Raw genomic sequence first — 17552 nt, 5'->3', positions numbered from 1 at the left:
AACTCTACTGCCATCTAGTGGCACAAATCCTAAAAATCAGCTTGAACCAATCAACAATTTTAGAACCTGGCCTATAAGGGAGCCTTCAGGTTCATTCATCCTCAGGAACCAAATGCCATAGAATGCAATTTTCTCTCTTTGTTTTTGGTCATAGGATGCAATTTTCTCTCTTTGTTTTTAGCCAGTATACAGTAGAGTGAGTGATTTGGGGTGTTCACATATTGGTTATAGGCTTCATTATTTAGATTTTTAAAAAGAGTGGAAGGAAACCATGTTAATAGAATACAAAACTTGCTTGTGTGTCATTTCACTTCGTTAAAAAAAAAACCCTGTTATCATTTCAGGAAAAATTTTCATCTTCCTCTTTTTTTTTCTTTTTCTTTTTTTTTAATATGGAACGCTTCACGAATTTGCGTGTCATCCTTGCGCAGGGCCCATGCTAATCTTCTCTGTATTGTTCCAATTTTAGTATATGTGCTGCTGAAGCGAGCACTTCATCTTCCTCTTAACAAATAAAGGGTATTTGTTGCTTTATATATAATATTTTCTTTTAAATAAAAATATAAAAATTATCAATAAATTTTATTTAAACTATTTAACTTTTTCATTTTTATTTAAACTATTTGAAGTTATAGGACATTTTTTTCTGAGCTTTGTTTTCCTGATTTTGATAGCAATTAGAATGATCATCAGATTCAGTGAAAATCACCAACCTAAAAGATAAGATAAAAATAAATTATTTTGGCATTATATTAAGACACACCAATTAAGCTTTGGAAGACCCATAACTCAACCTTGTGAGAAAGGCCAAGTATGTTTCTACTTGGGTTTCCTGATTTATGTTAAAATTATAAGCATGCGTGTTATAATTATACTAATAAAAATGATTTTTTAAAAATGCTGTTGACTATAAAAACAGGACATATATAGGATGGAAACTTGTTTTGGCCCTGGCTTTAATTTTCATCTATCATGTGGATGTCGGAGAAAGGACATTCTAAGTAAGACAGGCTACATATCTGCAGTGGAGAAAAATGCCAGTGTTTACTTTTGTTCAGCTGGGTGCAGAGTTAAAGCAAACAGGCACATTATTCTTGGGATACTATCAGTACTTCCTGCAAAGCCCCTCACTTATTTTATCTTAGTTTTTCACCCTCATTTCCACCACCAGTGTTTTGCCCTAGATCTCACTCAGTTTCTTAGTGTCACCCCAAACTCTTTTTAGAATCCTCCCTTTACTGTTTCTACTTCTAGTTCTTGGTGTCTAATAACCTCACAGTGTCCATTACTTTTTGTTTCCTTTGTTTTCTAGTGATAGACGACCAGATTGTTCCTTACTCTTGGTAACACAGTAACACTTAGATAAGCATTTTTGCATCATATGACCCTTATGCAGGAATTTCTATTATTTCCATTGTCAGGGGTGACTTTACAAATATAATTTCATAAAATAATGAATTATTTCTTTTCTGAATACTGCACTTTCCAAACTTGCACTAGGAGTGCACGAGGGCTCCCACTCCCCATATCCTTGTTAAAACTTGAAATAATATCACTGGGTTTTAAATTTAATGTTATTTCTTTTTTGCCAAAAAGATATGATCATTATTGTTGCATTCTATTAATCTGATTTCCAATTTGGCAAGGTATCTCCTCATATCCTTGCTAACTGTTTTTGTCTCTACCATAAATGGCTTATTCAGATATTTTGGCTATTTTCCTATTGGGTGTCCACTCTTTATTTTATGTGCTTGCATATTATTGGTATTAATATCTTATAGGACTTTAAAAAATCTTTATTGTTGAAAGTATTACATATGTCCCCATTTTTCCCCATTGACCTCTTCTAGCCCACCCCTGCCCCGAATTCCAGGCCTTCACCTTATTGTCTGTGTCCATGGGCTATGCAAAGACCCATCTTCCCTCTGAGATTCCATAGTCTGTTCCATGCATCTATGTCTCTGGATCTATTTTGTTAATCAGCTTATTTTGTTCATTAGATTTATTCTGTTTATGAGTGAGATTTTTGACAGAGCATTTAACTTCTTCTAAACTTTGTCAATGATGTACTACATTGAACAGGAACTCTTAATTACTTTTTTAGGCAAATACATCTATATTTTTACCTAATGGTGTGTGCTTTTTTGAGTATTTCTTAAGCCCTTCCCCACTCCTAACTCAATGAAGATATAGTGTGAGGAAGGGATCCAACCTTATTTCCACATGTTTATCTAGTTTTCTTAGCACTACATGTTCTAGTAAACAAGTCATCATTCCCTACTGATTAGAGGTGTCACTCCTAATACTAAGTTTCCATATACACTTGAATCTTTTTTTTTTTTTTAATTAGCTCTCTATATGGTCCCAGAAGTTTGTTCTTACTACTACGGCTTTGTTGCACGTCTTTCTTTCTGGTGAAATGGGATTTCACCTAGAGACTAGAGTTCTTTCCCTAGGGAGAATTCTTATCTAGAACAGAGACCCTTTTGAAGCAGCATTCACATGGCTAGTTTGGCATGTCCTCTCTCTTATCTCTTCTTTTTTTCAAAATCAATACAACCATTTCTTTGATCATAAATTTAAGAATAAGTTTTCAGTATCTTAAAATATCCTGTGGGGTTTTTGATTGGAACTGCTTTGGGATTTGAGAGTTAAGTCAAAAAGAACAAACATTTTAAAATATTAATAGGGTTTCATTTTAAAACAGAGATTAATTCTTTACTCAAAATGTGTATAACTCACCTGAGAGTCATGGAGCATTCTTAGTGCTTCTTAGTGACGATTTTTTAAATTATTTGTGCTAATTTGGGCATTTTTATTATTTTCCCCCAGACAATTAATTTAGAAGCCTGCTGGATGATGAGAAGCATTTGGCCCAGGCACCCCATTGTCCCACTAACAGCCAGCACCACTGGCCAGATATGTGATGAGGCTATGGTAGCTGACCCAGCTGACCAGCAAAGGAGTGCAGAACTTCTCGGTTGATCCACACACTTGTGAGCAATAACAAACTTGTTGGCACATGCCAAAAAACAATGGATAAACTTTGTCTATTTTAGGAATTTCTGAGATTTGAGGTTAGTGTTTCAGGTCTATTGGTCTTGTATGCCCAGGGTTGGGTTGGGGAAGGGGCCAGCAGGTTTGCTAGTTTGGTTCCTTTACATGCATTTCCCCCTCCCCCCCCCTCTTTCTCAGTAGAGATGAACCATCCTTTTATATTCCAAGTGATGCAGAAGAAAGATGAAAGTGAATTTCACCTAGAGCCCAGAGTTCCTGCCCAGGGGAGAAGTCTAGATTAGAAGAAAGAAGTAGCAGACACAAACCTGGGAAGGCAAAACCATCAATTCCCAAGGATTGAGGAATTGACACCAGCTCTAGAGCCCAAAACTAGAATTTCAGATTATTACCTTCAGGGAGAGAACCAAAAGAAGCATGGATGGTGGCTCAGCAATGCTTAGTCTTGCAACAGATAATAATAGTTGAAAGAATGCCTTAGGAAATCCTGTGGCCATTTTTTCCACATTAAAAAAAAATAATCAAATTATCTTTTATCTCAAAGAAGGTAGTCATTCATAAATTTCAAAAATTCTATAACTAAAAGAACCTGAGCAATAAAAGATTGGAATTTTTTTATATTTTCCCAAGTTTTATAAATGTTATCATAATGCAAATAATGTATTTAATTTAATTTTACATAGTGCCCAATGCTATATAAATTCAAATGTAAATTACTTTTGTTTAAAATTTTTATTGCATTTCTCCTTTCCAATTATTTTTCTTTTTCCATTTATTATGTTTTAGTTATTTAATTTTTTAAAATATACTTTTCTCTCTGGTCCCACTAACTTTATTTGTCTTCTCAAGCTCACTTGCTTCTTCATGTGTCATTTGCATTGCTCTTCTATATGTTCCTTCCATATTTTCTCTTCAATTCTACCATCTCACTCCTCTCACTCATATATATATATATATTAATTTTGGGATACTTATTTGGCTTTTGTAGATTTTAGTTATTTTTTAACTGTATGAAATATCCTTTTCACCTTACATTTTAAAATGAGAAAAAAAGGAGATATACTTTTAAAATACAAAATGAGCCTACAATCTCTTGTGTGCCAAAAAAATAAGGAAATGCTCAGAGAAGGATGTGGGCATGTCATAAAGACACAGGCACTGACTTGAAAAAAAAACCCCAAAAGCCGAAGCTAGGTCAGTTTCAGCAACTAGACAAATAATGATTGTGTTGGATTATGGAACAAAAGAATCTGTATGCATTCATGCTTATAGAATAAATAGATGAATGAATAAATAAGTGGGAGAGAATGGAAAGCTCTATCTAAAGAAGACTTCTAATTCATAAATGTTGAAGGAATGAGGGACTAGAAGACAAGGCAAACACCAGAGAAATAGTTGTTACAGGCACAATCTTTGCATCGTCTCAAAGTGTCTTCCTCAAGATATTAACCCTATCAGACCGCTGTACCGATTTTTCGGTAAATTTCCACACAAAGGTGGAATATTGGTGCTAGATGAAAGGTAGATGAAAGGTAGACCTATTTTCTACAATGTCTCCAAGTTCTATCTTATTCTAACCACTTGTTTGCAAGTAACTAACATTTTCCTATATCATGTTGGTTTTTTCTCTTTAATGCTCAGGAGCCCAGGTATAGGGGACAGTTAGGTTCAGGGCCTCAGGTCTGGTAGGATTAATCTATACATATAAAAGCCTATATGCAAATTGCCCCCACGGGAGTTCGACCGGGAGACCGATTGCTCGCTATGATGTGTGCACTGACCACAAGGGGCGGCACGGAACAAAGGAAGACAGCGGCTGGCAGCCAGAAGGCCCTGATAGGCCCTGATCACCGGCCAGGCCTAAGACCCTACCTGTGCTAGAATTTCGTGCACCAGGCCTCTAGCTAATTATAGAAGAAAAAAACAAAAAACCTCAGTAACTTGATAGAAGAAACCTGGCCGATACCACCTTAACAAAATGAATAAGGATAAAAGTAATTGATCATAAGACACATTTTCATCTCAAATGCCCTCATAAGATGCTCTGAGAAGGTCACAGCATGTGCTGTTTTCTTGCCCAAAATGCAGAACCTCAATCTAAACTTGAGAAAACATCACATCAATGCAAGTGAGGAATATTCTGCCAAGGTCAAAAGAAATACAAGGAAAGACTGAGAAACTATTATGGATGGGAAGAAACCACGCAGACATCTCAACTAAATGCAATGTAGAATTTCGAGTTTGATCTTGAAACAGGACAATGGACATTAGTGGAAAAGCTAGTGAATTTCAAATAAGGCAGCTTGGTTAATAATGCTGTACCAATGTTGCTCTCCCGGTTTTGCTAATTGTAAGATGTTAATAGTAGGAGAACCTGGGTTTGGGGCAAATAGGAACTATCTGTGTTATTTTTACTATTCTTCTGTAAGTCTAAACTATTTCAAGTTGTTTATGGACATATAAAAATGCAAGTTTTTATTATATACCTATACATTTATTTTATACATACATATGTATTCAACAATAGTTTCATCTTTCTTAGAGTTACAACCTATGCTGATGTTAGCTCTTTTCTTACAAATAAGTAAGAAAAGGTTCCCCAGTTTTTCATGCACCTTAAGCTGAACACCACATTTATACTTTAAAAATAACGACAGCAGCAAGACACTGAGACTTTCTAAATCTATATTATCTATAAGTGTGCGCCATGTTTCCTTGGCCACACCAGAGAACTAAGCGGGAGGTTACAGTTTAGCGTTTTTATGACTCCTTGATGTTCAATCAGTTTTTCAGACTGGTTGGAAAAAATAAAAATAAAGACACTGCCCATCTCTCCCTAAAAGCAACAACCTAATTTGATTCTCTTGGTTACTGCCAAAAGCTTAATTACATACATTATCCAGGGCCATTAATAGTTTGCTTATTTACTCTAGGGGCAAACTCCCTTCTTTTCCCAGAGTGGTTTTTTCTATGGTGGCTGTGCTTTTGTGTCAGTGGCTATGTTGGGAGAGGAACAAGGCCAAGAAAGTGGAACTAGAGGTGCAGAGCACAGAGGCCTTCAGGGAGTGGGAAAATCTTCACCCAGTCACCTTAGTGGATAACTCAACTTGTTTGCTGTTAGGTGTTCTGCTATCTGCGACTGCACTATAAATAACTTCCTTGCTCTCCAGTAGTTAAGCATCTCTCACTTAGCATCTCTCAAGGGCAATTGTCCAATTAGGTGACAATGAGAGCATTGAATACTATTTGAACAAGACCACTGTTCTTGAATACTATTTTTCTTTGTTATGATTTAAGCAAGACATAAATAACTATATATAAGCAGGGGTCTCCACGGGTGGGGCAGCAATTTTGCCCCCAGGCGATGTTGGACAATGTTTAAAAGTAATTTTGATTGTTAGAACTGAGGAGGTGGTACCAGGTACCAGCATCTAGTGCAGTGACGGCGAACATTTTGAGTGTCAGCATTTTGAAAAACCCTAACTTAACTCTGGTGCCGTGTCACATATAGAAATGTTTGATATTTGCAACCATAGTAAAACAAAGATTTATATTTTTGATATTTATTTTATATATTTAAATGCCATTTAACAAAGAAAAATCAACCAAAAAAAATGAGTTCGCGTGTCACCTCTGACACGTGTGTCATAGGTTTGCCATCACTGAGTGGGTAGGGGCCAGGGATGCTGCTAAGCTTCCTACAATGCATAGGGCAACCCCCCACAAAAAATCATCTGGTTCGCCTAGCTGGTTTGGCTCAGTGGATAGAGCATCAGCCCGCGGACTGAAGGGTCCCAGGTTTGATTCCGGTCAAGGGCACATGCCTGGGTTGTGGACTTGATCCTCATTAGGGGACATGCAGGAGGCAGTCAATCAATGATTCTCTCTCATCATTGATGTTTCTATCTCTCTTTCCCTCTCCCTCCCTCTCTGAAATCAATAAAGATATATTTTTTTAAAATCTCGTTCAAAATGTTAATACTGTTGAATACACTAATGACACAGTGTTTTTAAAAACTAGTGAAGAAGTTGTATCAGACTTCTCTTGTCCTAAAGCCAGCTAGTATCACATATACACACACGCACATGCACATGCACACACATGCGCACACACACAAAATCATCACACTACTAATGACGCAAACTGTTCCACGGACTCAGCCTTATTTTATCATAACAATAACAATAAATAACATTTATATACAGTTTAGACTATATCAAGATTTCCTCATATATTTCCCCAATTGAACCTTGGCTCTGGATGCTATCACAGTGAGGTCATTCCAGGGTAGAGTCCATCAGTCTTTTCTGGTAATATCCAAATTCATGTATCTAGAGTCTTAGCAACAATGCCTGCTCCCACAGAGGGCACAAGGGCGCTTCAGTTGATTCTCAGAAGCAGCTTTCAAAAACCCATTGTCCCGCAGAGTAAGTAGGCAAACTATTAATGACCCTGGATAATGTAGCTAATTAAATTTTTGGCAGTAACCCAAAGAGAATAAAATTAGATTGTTGCTATGAAGTGGCACAACAATGTTCAATTCACTCTTTTGGAGTTTTTCCACTGTTAGAAAAGTCAAGAAAAGAATGACTGCAGATAAGAAGAAAGCTGTTTTCTGTCTGACTTTTTAAAGTGCCATGTAACCATATTTATTAGAGTGAAAGAAGGAGTGTAAAGGCTTCCCTGCTACCACACTTACTCCCTACAGTGCAGCTGTTCTCCAAATGTGGTACCTAGACCAGTAGCATCAGTATCCCTGGTCACATGTTAGAAATGCGGCTTCTCAGGCTCCATCTCATCCCTCTTGGATCAGAAACTCTGGGGATGGAAGCCAGCAATCTGTGATTTTTATGAGCCTTTCAGAGAAGTCTAACCTTTGGGAGCCACTGCTAGAGTCAATTATGGAATTACTGTCAGAGCGACCCTGTTACATCATGACAAGGTGATGACATTCATTTGCTCAAAACCCTGCAATAGCTCGCCATTTGTCCCAGAGTAAAAGCTAACTCATTCTGCCGGCCTACAAAGCTTCACTCGCAGGCTGTCCTCAGCACAAGTTTCTGACATTACCTCCTACCACCCTCCCTCTTGCTTATTCACCTCCAGGAACCTGCGGTTTTTGCTTTTCCTCAAGCACACTATGTGCCCAGCCACGGTGCATGCTGAGAGGTTAGGCTGGGCTGTTAGGCTCTGTGTGTACTTTGAGGGTTTAAGAAGGAAATGAATCATAACAATGCACCTTGATAGACATGATGAAAGTAAGAAAGCATCCGAAGAATTGGGTTAATGTTTAACAGGAAGCACCACTTCAGTGACTTAACAAAATAAAGTGCTATTTTTCTCCTGAAAAAAGGACCTTGGTCCATGACCCTTCTCCTTGCCTGCAGTGAACCTGCTGGCCAGGCAGCCTATCTATACCTGTAAGGATTGAAGGCACATCCTGAGGATGGCTGGGGGAAAAGACAGCAGGAGCCTGCTAGCTGGCCAACTTCATGGAGAAGCAGCATCATCCCTTCTATGTTCACAAGGTATTGGGGAAAGGATAGGCACCTGGACCAATGGAACTGAATAGAGAACCCAGAAATAGACCTACACAACTATGGTTAATTGATTTTTATAAGGATGCAATGGCAATTTAATACAAATAATTTGTTAGTCTCTTCAACAAATAATGCTGAAGTAGTTTGATGTCCATAAGGAATAAAATGAACCTTGATTTATACTTCACAACCTATACAAAAAAAAATTAACGTAATAAAACTTTTAGAGGAAAACATAGGAGAAAATGTTGGTGTCCTTGAGCGAGGTAAATAGTTCTTAGATACAACACCAAAAATATAATCTGTAAAAGAAAAATTATAAATTTGATTCCATCAAAATTAAAAGCTTTCCATTGTGAAAGAAACTGTGATGAGAATGAAAAGATGAGCCACAAAGTGATAAGAACACATTTGCTAATTCCATATCTAAAAAATGATACATCCAAAATATATAAAGAACTCAACAATAAGAAAACAAAATAGCCCAATAAAATTTGGCAAAAATTTGAATAAATACTTCACCAAAGAAGATATATAGGTGGCAAATAAACAAATGAAAATGTGCTCAACATTTTAGGGAAATGCAAATTAGAACAATGAGTTACCACTACATAACTATTAGAATGACTAAAATACTAAACAAACAAACAAGAACTCTGCCAATTCCAAGTGCTGGTGAGGATATGCAGCAAGTCAAATTTTTGTACACTGATCATGAGAATGCAACATGGTGTTGCCACTAGGGAAAACAGTTTGGCAGTTCCCTATAAAGCTAAACATACCCTCACTATTTGACCCAGAAATCCTATTCAAATCAAATGAAAACCTAAGTTCTCACCAAAACGTATATGCTAATGTATATATTACTTTTATTCATCATTGCCCCAAACTGGGAATAACTCAAATGGCCCTTAATTAGAAAAGGATATAGTAACAATAGAATACACTCAGCAATAGAAAATAACAGAGTTTTGACACAGCAACATGACAGAATTTCAAACACAGTATGTTATGTGAAACAAGTCACAATAAAAAGGCTTCATGCTCTGATTCCATTTGACAACATACTGGCAAGTGCAACATTCTATGGACCAATAACAGATCAGTAATTACTAGAGGTTAAGGATGGGGGCAGATTTGATTAACTTATCCTAATTACAAATGGGGAACGACTACAGGGCAAATGAATAGGTTTCTTCAAAACATAGATTGTATAAAAGAAACATGAGGACTTATCAACCAAATGCAATGTGTTGACTTAGTTCTGTAACCTAATCACATTAACAGTTAAAAGGCAGTCAAGGAATTGGGGAAATTTGAACAGACTGTGTATTAGATGGTATGAAGCAATTTTGTTCATTTTGTCAGATATGATAACAATGTATTTTGTAAGTTCTTATTTGTTAGTGATAAAAATTTGATGCTTTTGTGGGTAAAGTATTATCACACCAAGGATTTGCTTTAAAATTTGTGTAGGGAGATATTAACAAGGCAATATTGGCAAAATATTGTTAATTGTTGAAGTTAAAAGGAATTATTCAATTTTATTGAGACAGAATAAACATATAGCACAGTATACGTTTAAGGTGAACAGCATGATGACTTGACTTTTATATATTGTGAAAAGATTACCACAATAAGTTTAGTCAACATCCATTATTTCATATAAATTCAAAAAAAGGAAAAAACGTTTTTTCTTTGTGATGAGAACTTTTAGAACCTACACTTTTAGCAACTTTTAAAAGATTCTTTTGAGTGTCCCAAGGATACCAGTAAACATATCTAACATATCCTTAACTGTAATGATATCTCAAGGAGATAAATAATAGTTGTTAAAACCATTTGAGGGAATTGGCATTGTTGAACGCTTCAATGCATCAGGCCTGAAACACAGTTTATTTTATTTCACCATCTCTCACACACACAGAGGAAAAGTGGGTATCCTGGATGCAGATGTTATTATGCACATCCTCACTTCTCTGGACACCAGCCACCTTCCAAGCATGTCAGCTCCACTGCAGCTCACGCACACAGCCTGGGGCTGGCAGTCACTTGTCCCATGAAGGCTGGAACCTTTCTCAAGGCCACCACTAAAGCAATCAGGCAGGCCCATTAGTTCTGACTCCTCCAAAACACTTGAGGATTTTGCTGAACTATCATGCCACAGGGCCTGGGATATGGCATCCCAAGAGGCAGCTGAAGGGGCCAAATGAAGCCACTTGGCACCATAGAAGGGTTACATTCCATTGATGCGAACTTTGACCTGTGGGGAAGGCCAGCCCATATCTTTCCTTGTTTTCCTCCCTCCAATGGACTGGTCTGATCCATGTGCCAGGAAGACACATATCTGCTGATTACTCTGGCTCTGTACCTCCTTGTGCCTCACTTCCCTTCTTTCCCTTACTCCTTTGTGCACACGCATGTATACCACACACACACACACACACACACACACACTCATGTACTCACTTAAATTAAGTATCAGTGCTTTTAATCTGGCCTCAGGCTCTGTTTTCCCAGCAACCTAGGCTAAAACTGTTGACATTAATATCCCATTTTACGGATGGGAGTGATATTAGTGAAACTGAGAAGTTGAGTGACGCTGGAGTCACATAAATAGCAAGTCGCAGGCCGAATCCAACCCAAGTCCTAGATCTGTAATATCCCATCTCGGTACCTGAGGCAAAATATTTATGTCTTGTTAAGCCAATAAAGTGACAAAGATAGCCTAGTATGATAATGTCCTGAAGCCTAGATATTACTTCAGAAAACTCAAACTTCAATGCTCAAACTTAAAAATGGAAATGTCATTAATATATTCAGAAAGCACATAAAATCCACTAATATATTTTAGGAGAAAAATAGGCTGTTATTAGGCAGAGCTCCAAAACCAAACACAAGGATCAGTACTGTTCTTAGCCAAAGGATTTTAATCTTGTTATTTTCTCTTCCTTGCTCCCAGCCTTCCCTGTGCCAAATATTCCATTACCAAAATTAAATTGGCAATGTTTAACTATAGCATAGAAGCATTTTCTCTGAACGTGAACAACATAGGAATCCAGAAATATCAGGTTCCATTGGTTATAAACTGCATGTTTCTCATTTATTACTTTTGCTATTTGTATTTATATAATCATTTTTAATAGGTAAGACATTTACATGGACCAAAGGGATAATCCATTTAAAAGCTCTACCTTACCCCATTCCCAGCCTCTAACTTCCCTGAGAGACTCTTGTGTTCTTGCTGGGAGGAAGGAGCTAATTAGCTGCCTGAGATCTACTCACTTCCTTTAGAGGGAACATGCCCCCAAGGGAACCTGGTCTAGCTTCTTCATTTGGGCCTCAGAATGGACTGACAATTGTTTAGGAGGAAGAGTCTTTGTTTCTGAGAGGCCCTTAAGTAGTCCCTGGCTAAAGATAGCCTATAGTAAATAGAACCAGAAGCTTCGGTGGCCTCAGTTGAGATGTCAAGTAGGTTATACTCTATAAAATGGAGAATCTTCATCATAAAATGTGGGTGGTGATCCTGTGCATTGCACTTATGGAAAACATCTCTAGATGATGGGTGAGGGAGGGAGCCCCATGACGTCACAGACCTCCCTGCATCATCTGAGTATTTTGATGGTCCAGCCGTGGGCAAAGTACGGCCTGCGGCCGGATATGGCCGGTTTGAAATGAATAAAACTTAAAAAAAAAAAACCATACCCTTTTATGTAATGATGTTTACTTTGAATTTATATTAGTTCACACAAACACTCCATCCATGCTTTTGTTCCGGCCCTCCGGTCCAGTTTAAGAACGCATTGTGGCCCTCGAGTCAAAAAGTTTGCCCACCCCTGGTGGCCCCTTGCCATTTTTAATAAAGCTTGAAACTGGGAAATATCTCTCTGATTCATGGATTGTGTGTGTGTGTGTGTTATCTCAACTTCTAAAGAACTTCTATGCTTATAAGTAACTACATACCTGTATTCTTTCCCAACATTTTTTACACCATGGTAGTTAGTTTATTATACACACTGTTCTGCAACATGGCTTTTTCCTGTTAATTTAAAAATCTTTTTAAAAACACAGAAAACAACACCAACAAAAGAGGAGGGGATCATTTATAATGCCACCAAAAATATTGGTTTGTTGTATGGTTTTTACATTTTCTGAAGTAAGCAAGTTTTGGGGTATAATGGAATAAATATGAGCTGCACTGAGGTTTTATGTGGAAATAGATACTTTTGTATATTGCTTATGGGAGCATAAATTGAGACAGTATCTATGAAGGACCATTTGGCCGTGGTGCCAATATAACAAATGTATATTTCCTTTAATTCAACAGTTCTACTCCCAGGAAACTATTCTGCAGATGTACTTGCAAATATGTAGTATGTTGTGTGTATAAGATTATTCAGTGCAACACTATTTAGGAGAGTAAGTTTAGAAATAACCTACATACCATCAAGATAAAACTGATGAAATATGCATAAATGTGGAAGCTGTAAAAAAATAAGAAGTTTTATATATATGGCATTATCTATAACTATCCTATATAATAAAGAGCTAATATGCAAATTGTCGTCATGCCCTTGTGTCCTTACACCCTTGCGTTGGGGCTGGGGGACCTGAGGCCACGCCTCCTGCCTCAGTGCCAGGCCAGGGGACCTGAAGCTGTGTCCCCAGCCTGGTGTCGAACCAGGGGACCTGAGGCTGTGGCCCCACCCTGCGGGGCTTGACAGGGTTGGGGCCAGCCGGGTCTGGGTCTCACGTGATTTCAAAGTGCACATGGGTGGGCGGGGACTTGACTCTGGGTCCCATGGCGTGCCCCAGACTCTGACGGGAGGGAGATTTTCATATACATTTTACTAATTTTCTTTTGTCTCCGACACTTCTTTTATAAAGGGCAAGTAGCAATATTAAAATATTTCCTCTAATTAATTCCCTTTTAATGTGCATGAATTTCGTGCACTGGGCCACTAGTATTAGTTATAGCTGCACACTACAGTATTAACTGCTGGGAAATTGTTGGTGTACATATTCCATGTTTTTTGTGCCTTCGTGAACACATGTATTTTCCAATATGGTATACTGCATGTGCTATTTCAAAACTACCTAATTTATTATAGTTTCCAACATGATCAACATTTTCTTATGTTAAATAACTTCAAGGAGATGAAATTTTCAAATGGTTTAGGTAGAGTTACACACATGTAAAAAAACATACAAACTGCAAGGGTCTAGCGCCATGAGCTATCACAAAGTGAACAAACCCACTTCAGAACACCAGTAAAGTGACAAAATGCCTTTGGCAATCTCCACCTACTCTCTCCTGACTTGGTGAGTTCATAACCAGTCCTCTTTGAATAAAATCTCATTTTAAGAAATGGAAGCATTCTATGTGTATTACAAATTTTGTACTTTAACAATAGCAAAGTATTTTCCATTAGCAACATAGGGCCAGTTATTACTTTAATTTCTGACAACGAATCAACTGAAACTTATGTTACAGTGCCCTTCATACTAAAACATCAGCTGGTCATTTACAAATGTGATCTTGTGAAGTGTGTCTGATGTGTTACATGCGAAGCTGAAACTATTCATATAAACTTACTCGGCTAAAAGTGATAAATCTAATGAATTAAGTATCTTTTATATGGTTGACATACAGTATATGCTATATACTACAACTAACAATTTTATTGTTCAGTCCACTTTCAACAAGGGCATTTGTAAGGCACCTTAAAGATGGTCAGTTGAGCCTTGGCCTATGTGGCTTGGTTATTTGAAGTGTCATCCAGTACACTGAACGGTTGTAGATTCAATTCCTGGTCAGGGCACATACCTAGGTTGTGGGTTTTGACCTCTAGTAGAGGAGTGTGGGAAAGGCAACCAATAGATGTTCTCTTTCACATCATTGTTTCTCTCTCTCTCTCTTTCCACCAGCCCCCCCCCCCCCAAAATCAATAAGTATATCCTAGGGTGAGGATTAAAAAAAGAAGATGGCAATTTGAAAGAAATGACTAAGAAATACATTTAAGTACTAAATGATGCTTTAAAAATCAATAAAATCTGTGAAAATTGTGTTTCTTTCAAATTTAGTATTCCATGGAAATTGATAGGTATCTATCAGAAGAAAAGAAATCAAACATAAAAAATTTTTCTTAGAAAATCTCCACAAATATAAGTAAAAATTAGCAAATATGTACACAGTCGCTCTTGCTAGCATGTCATAATTGGCCTTTATGAGTGGTATGGTCTATCAATGTTTACCAGGAAGCCCAGGAAGCTCCTGGTTTCATCAATGACTTTTCAGTTTTCTCCTTGTCTTTGAAGTAAAGTGAGCCTTGCCTTCCTCCAGTCTCTTCTTTCTCCCCCATCATTGAGTGAGTCTATAACTTAAGGGGCTCTTGTTGAAGGAGAACAGGAGGCCAAGGTATTAAAAAAGGTGATTTTTTTGTGTGTGGGGGGGTGGTGTCTGCATGTCAGAGACAAACTTCAGAGGAGCTTTGATGTCCAAGGAATTGGGTAGAAGAAGAAATAGAAATGTATTTTATTTTTAAGAAGCTCTTTGTGGCTTAAGTGTCCCTTTCATAAGACTTGAGAAATACAAGCAGGGATATTTTGACATTACTTTTGGGTGTGACAATGTGCTCTTGCTCCATACCAGAACCACAGGGTATATGCCTTTTAATGCATCATGAATTCAACATCTGAGTTTTAGTACCTAAGTAGCATTAACAACTGAACTATGCAAATTCAACATTTAAATTCAGCATGTATTTGTCATATCATTCAGGATTTGGTGTCGATAAAACACTATATTAAGTGAATTCTTTCTCTCGGATCCTGAGTGAAAGAACTTTTAAATGAACAAAATACATACTATTTCACAAATTAAAATGAAAGAAATGTTCAGTGGTCAAGTAAGTTCACAGAGCACTGCTTTAGGATCTCATTCGATTTCTGCAGATATGTTTCTGCAACAGTAATCAACCAAGAAAACCAGTGTAGCTTGCTATATTTGAGTGTTTCTAAGTGTTAGCATACTTAATATATTTATCCTGACAGCTGAAGACTGTGTAGCTGATGCTTCAGCAGTCCTTCAGCTGTAGATACTTTACCACTCGGTGCTAAAACACAACCAAGGGGGGGAATCTTGCAATCTCACACAATGCTTTCAGAGAACTCAGTGCAAAGCATATTCTTGCATATTCTTGATGTCAAAGCACAGAGAAGACTGACAAGTGAAAATCCAGGATCATTCTCACACATTAAATAGATGCAAAAATTCTAGATCAAATGTCAGCAAATTGAATCCAGAAATTTATAAAAAAGTACAGCGCCATAATTAAATTGTTTCCCTCCTGTCCCCTCCCCCAGAATGAAAGGTTGCTTTAACATTAGAGTGTTTAATTAAAGACATAACTGAAAAATGTTTAGAGGATAATATAGAGAAAATAGCTTTGTGGCCTTACGTTAGGAGAAAATGTAGGTAAATGCAACTTCTTTAAGCTTTAAAAAATTTTACTGTCAAAATGATACAGTAAAACTAGTGAAAAACAAGCTACATGTAGCTGGCAAGTGACTAATCTCCAGAATATATAAAGAACTTCTAGAAATCAATAAGAATATATTAGACCACCCAGTAGGGTGAAAATGAGCAAAAATCCTTCATTGGATCTTAATTAAAAAGGAAAAGTTGACCAACAAATATTTGTAAAGGTTCTCAATTTTGTAAATGATCAGATAAATACAAATTAAAATCTCAATGAGATATTATTATATACTCATCAGATTGGTAGAACTAAATGCAATAACACAACAAACAACAAGTGGTGGTGAGGATGTGGAGTGCACTGCTGGTGGGAATGCAGACCGGTGCAGCAACTGTGGAAAAACAGTATGGTGTTTCCTCAAAAATTTGAAAATGGAACTGCCCTTTGATCCACTTCTGGGAATAGATCCTAAGATTCTGGAAATACCAATCAGAAAGAATATATGCACCCCTATGTTCGTAGCAATATTATTTACAATAGCTAAGATCTGGAAGCAGCCAAGTGTCCATCAGTAGTAGAGTGGATAAAAAGCTGTGGTACATTTACGCAATGGAATACTATGCAGCTGTGAAAAAGAAGGAACACTTACCCATTGCAACAGCATGGATGGATCTGGAGATTATTATGCTAAGATAAATAGGCCAGTCAGAGAAAGACAAATACTATGTAATCTCACTTACAGCAGATGTAGGATTTAATGAGCAAAATAATCTGACAAGGAAAATAGAATCTGAAACATGGAGCATTAGAACAGACTGAAGGATGTCAGAAGGGAGGAGGGAGGGAGGGAGGGAGGGACTGAGTAAAAGAAGCTGAAGAGATTAGCCAAATAACATATATGCATAGCCCATGGTCACAGACAACAGTGTGGTGAAGGCCAGGGGAGGGGGTGCACAGGGGCTGGGAGTAGGTGGGCAAGGGGGTGAATGGGGGACATCTGTAATAGAGTCAACAATAAAAATAAATGTTTTTAAAAAGCAATAGCAAATATTGGAGAAGATGTCATCCAACAGGGACTTTCCTAAACTGCTAATGGAAATAAAAATTTTTACAACCATTTTGGAAAAGAATTTAGTACTATCTAGTAAATTCAAAAATACACATACCCTTAGATTTGGTATTAAAGCCTATGCTTAGATAATCTGGTAGACGTGTGACCAGAAGGTAATGTACAAGATTGCTCATAGCAGCATTGCCTGGGGTAGTCTCAAGCTAGAACAATGGAAATAATGACCTACATTAAGTTGGCTAATTAAGTCATGTTTTGCTCATACAATGTAATAGTAGGCAGCAAGTTAAAGGAAGAGACCACAGCTACATTACACAAAATGCATAAACTTCACAGACATAATGTTAGGTAAGAGAAGTAAAATGTAAAAGAATACCTAGTGAAGGTACAAAATTCATATAAAAATTGTATTCCTATACTGTAAAATTTAAAACAGGCCAAACTCA

At 37.3% G+C, this 17552-nt stretch overlaps 1 non-coding gene across 1 annotated transcript; it reads right to left on the bottom strand.

Annotated features, from left to right (window-relative positions):
* Positions 1–386: 386 nt before the first annotated feature.
* Positions 387–493, bottom strand: LOC118663947. The gene has a single exon (XR_004970228.1). It is a non-coding gene; the product is annotated as a U6 spliceosomal RNA (small nuclear RNA).
* Between the last annotated feature and the right edge of the window lie 17059 nt (positions 494–17552).

The sequence above is a fragment of the Myotis myotis genome, unplaced genomic scaffold, assembly GCF_014108235.1.
Source record: "Myotis myotis isolate mMyoMyo1 unplaced genomic scaffold, mMyoMyo1.p scaffold_m19_p_9, whole genome shotgun sequence".
Taxonomy (NCBI): domain Eukaryota; kingdom Metazoa; phylum Chordata; class Mammalia; order Chiroptera; family Vespertilionidae; genus Myotis; species Myotis myotis.
The sequence above is the reverse complement of the archived record's forward strand: the minus strand, read 5'-3'. Positions and strand labels throughout refer to the sequence as shown.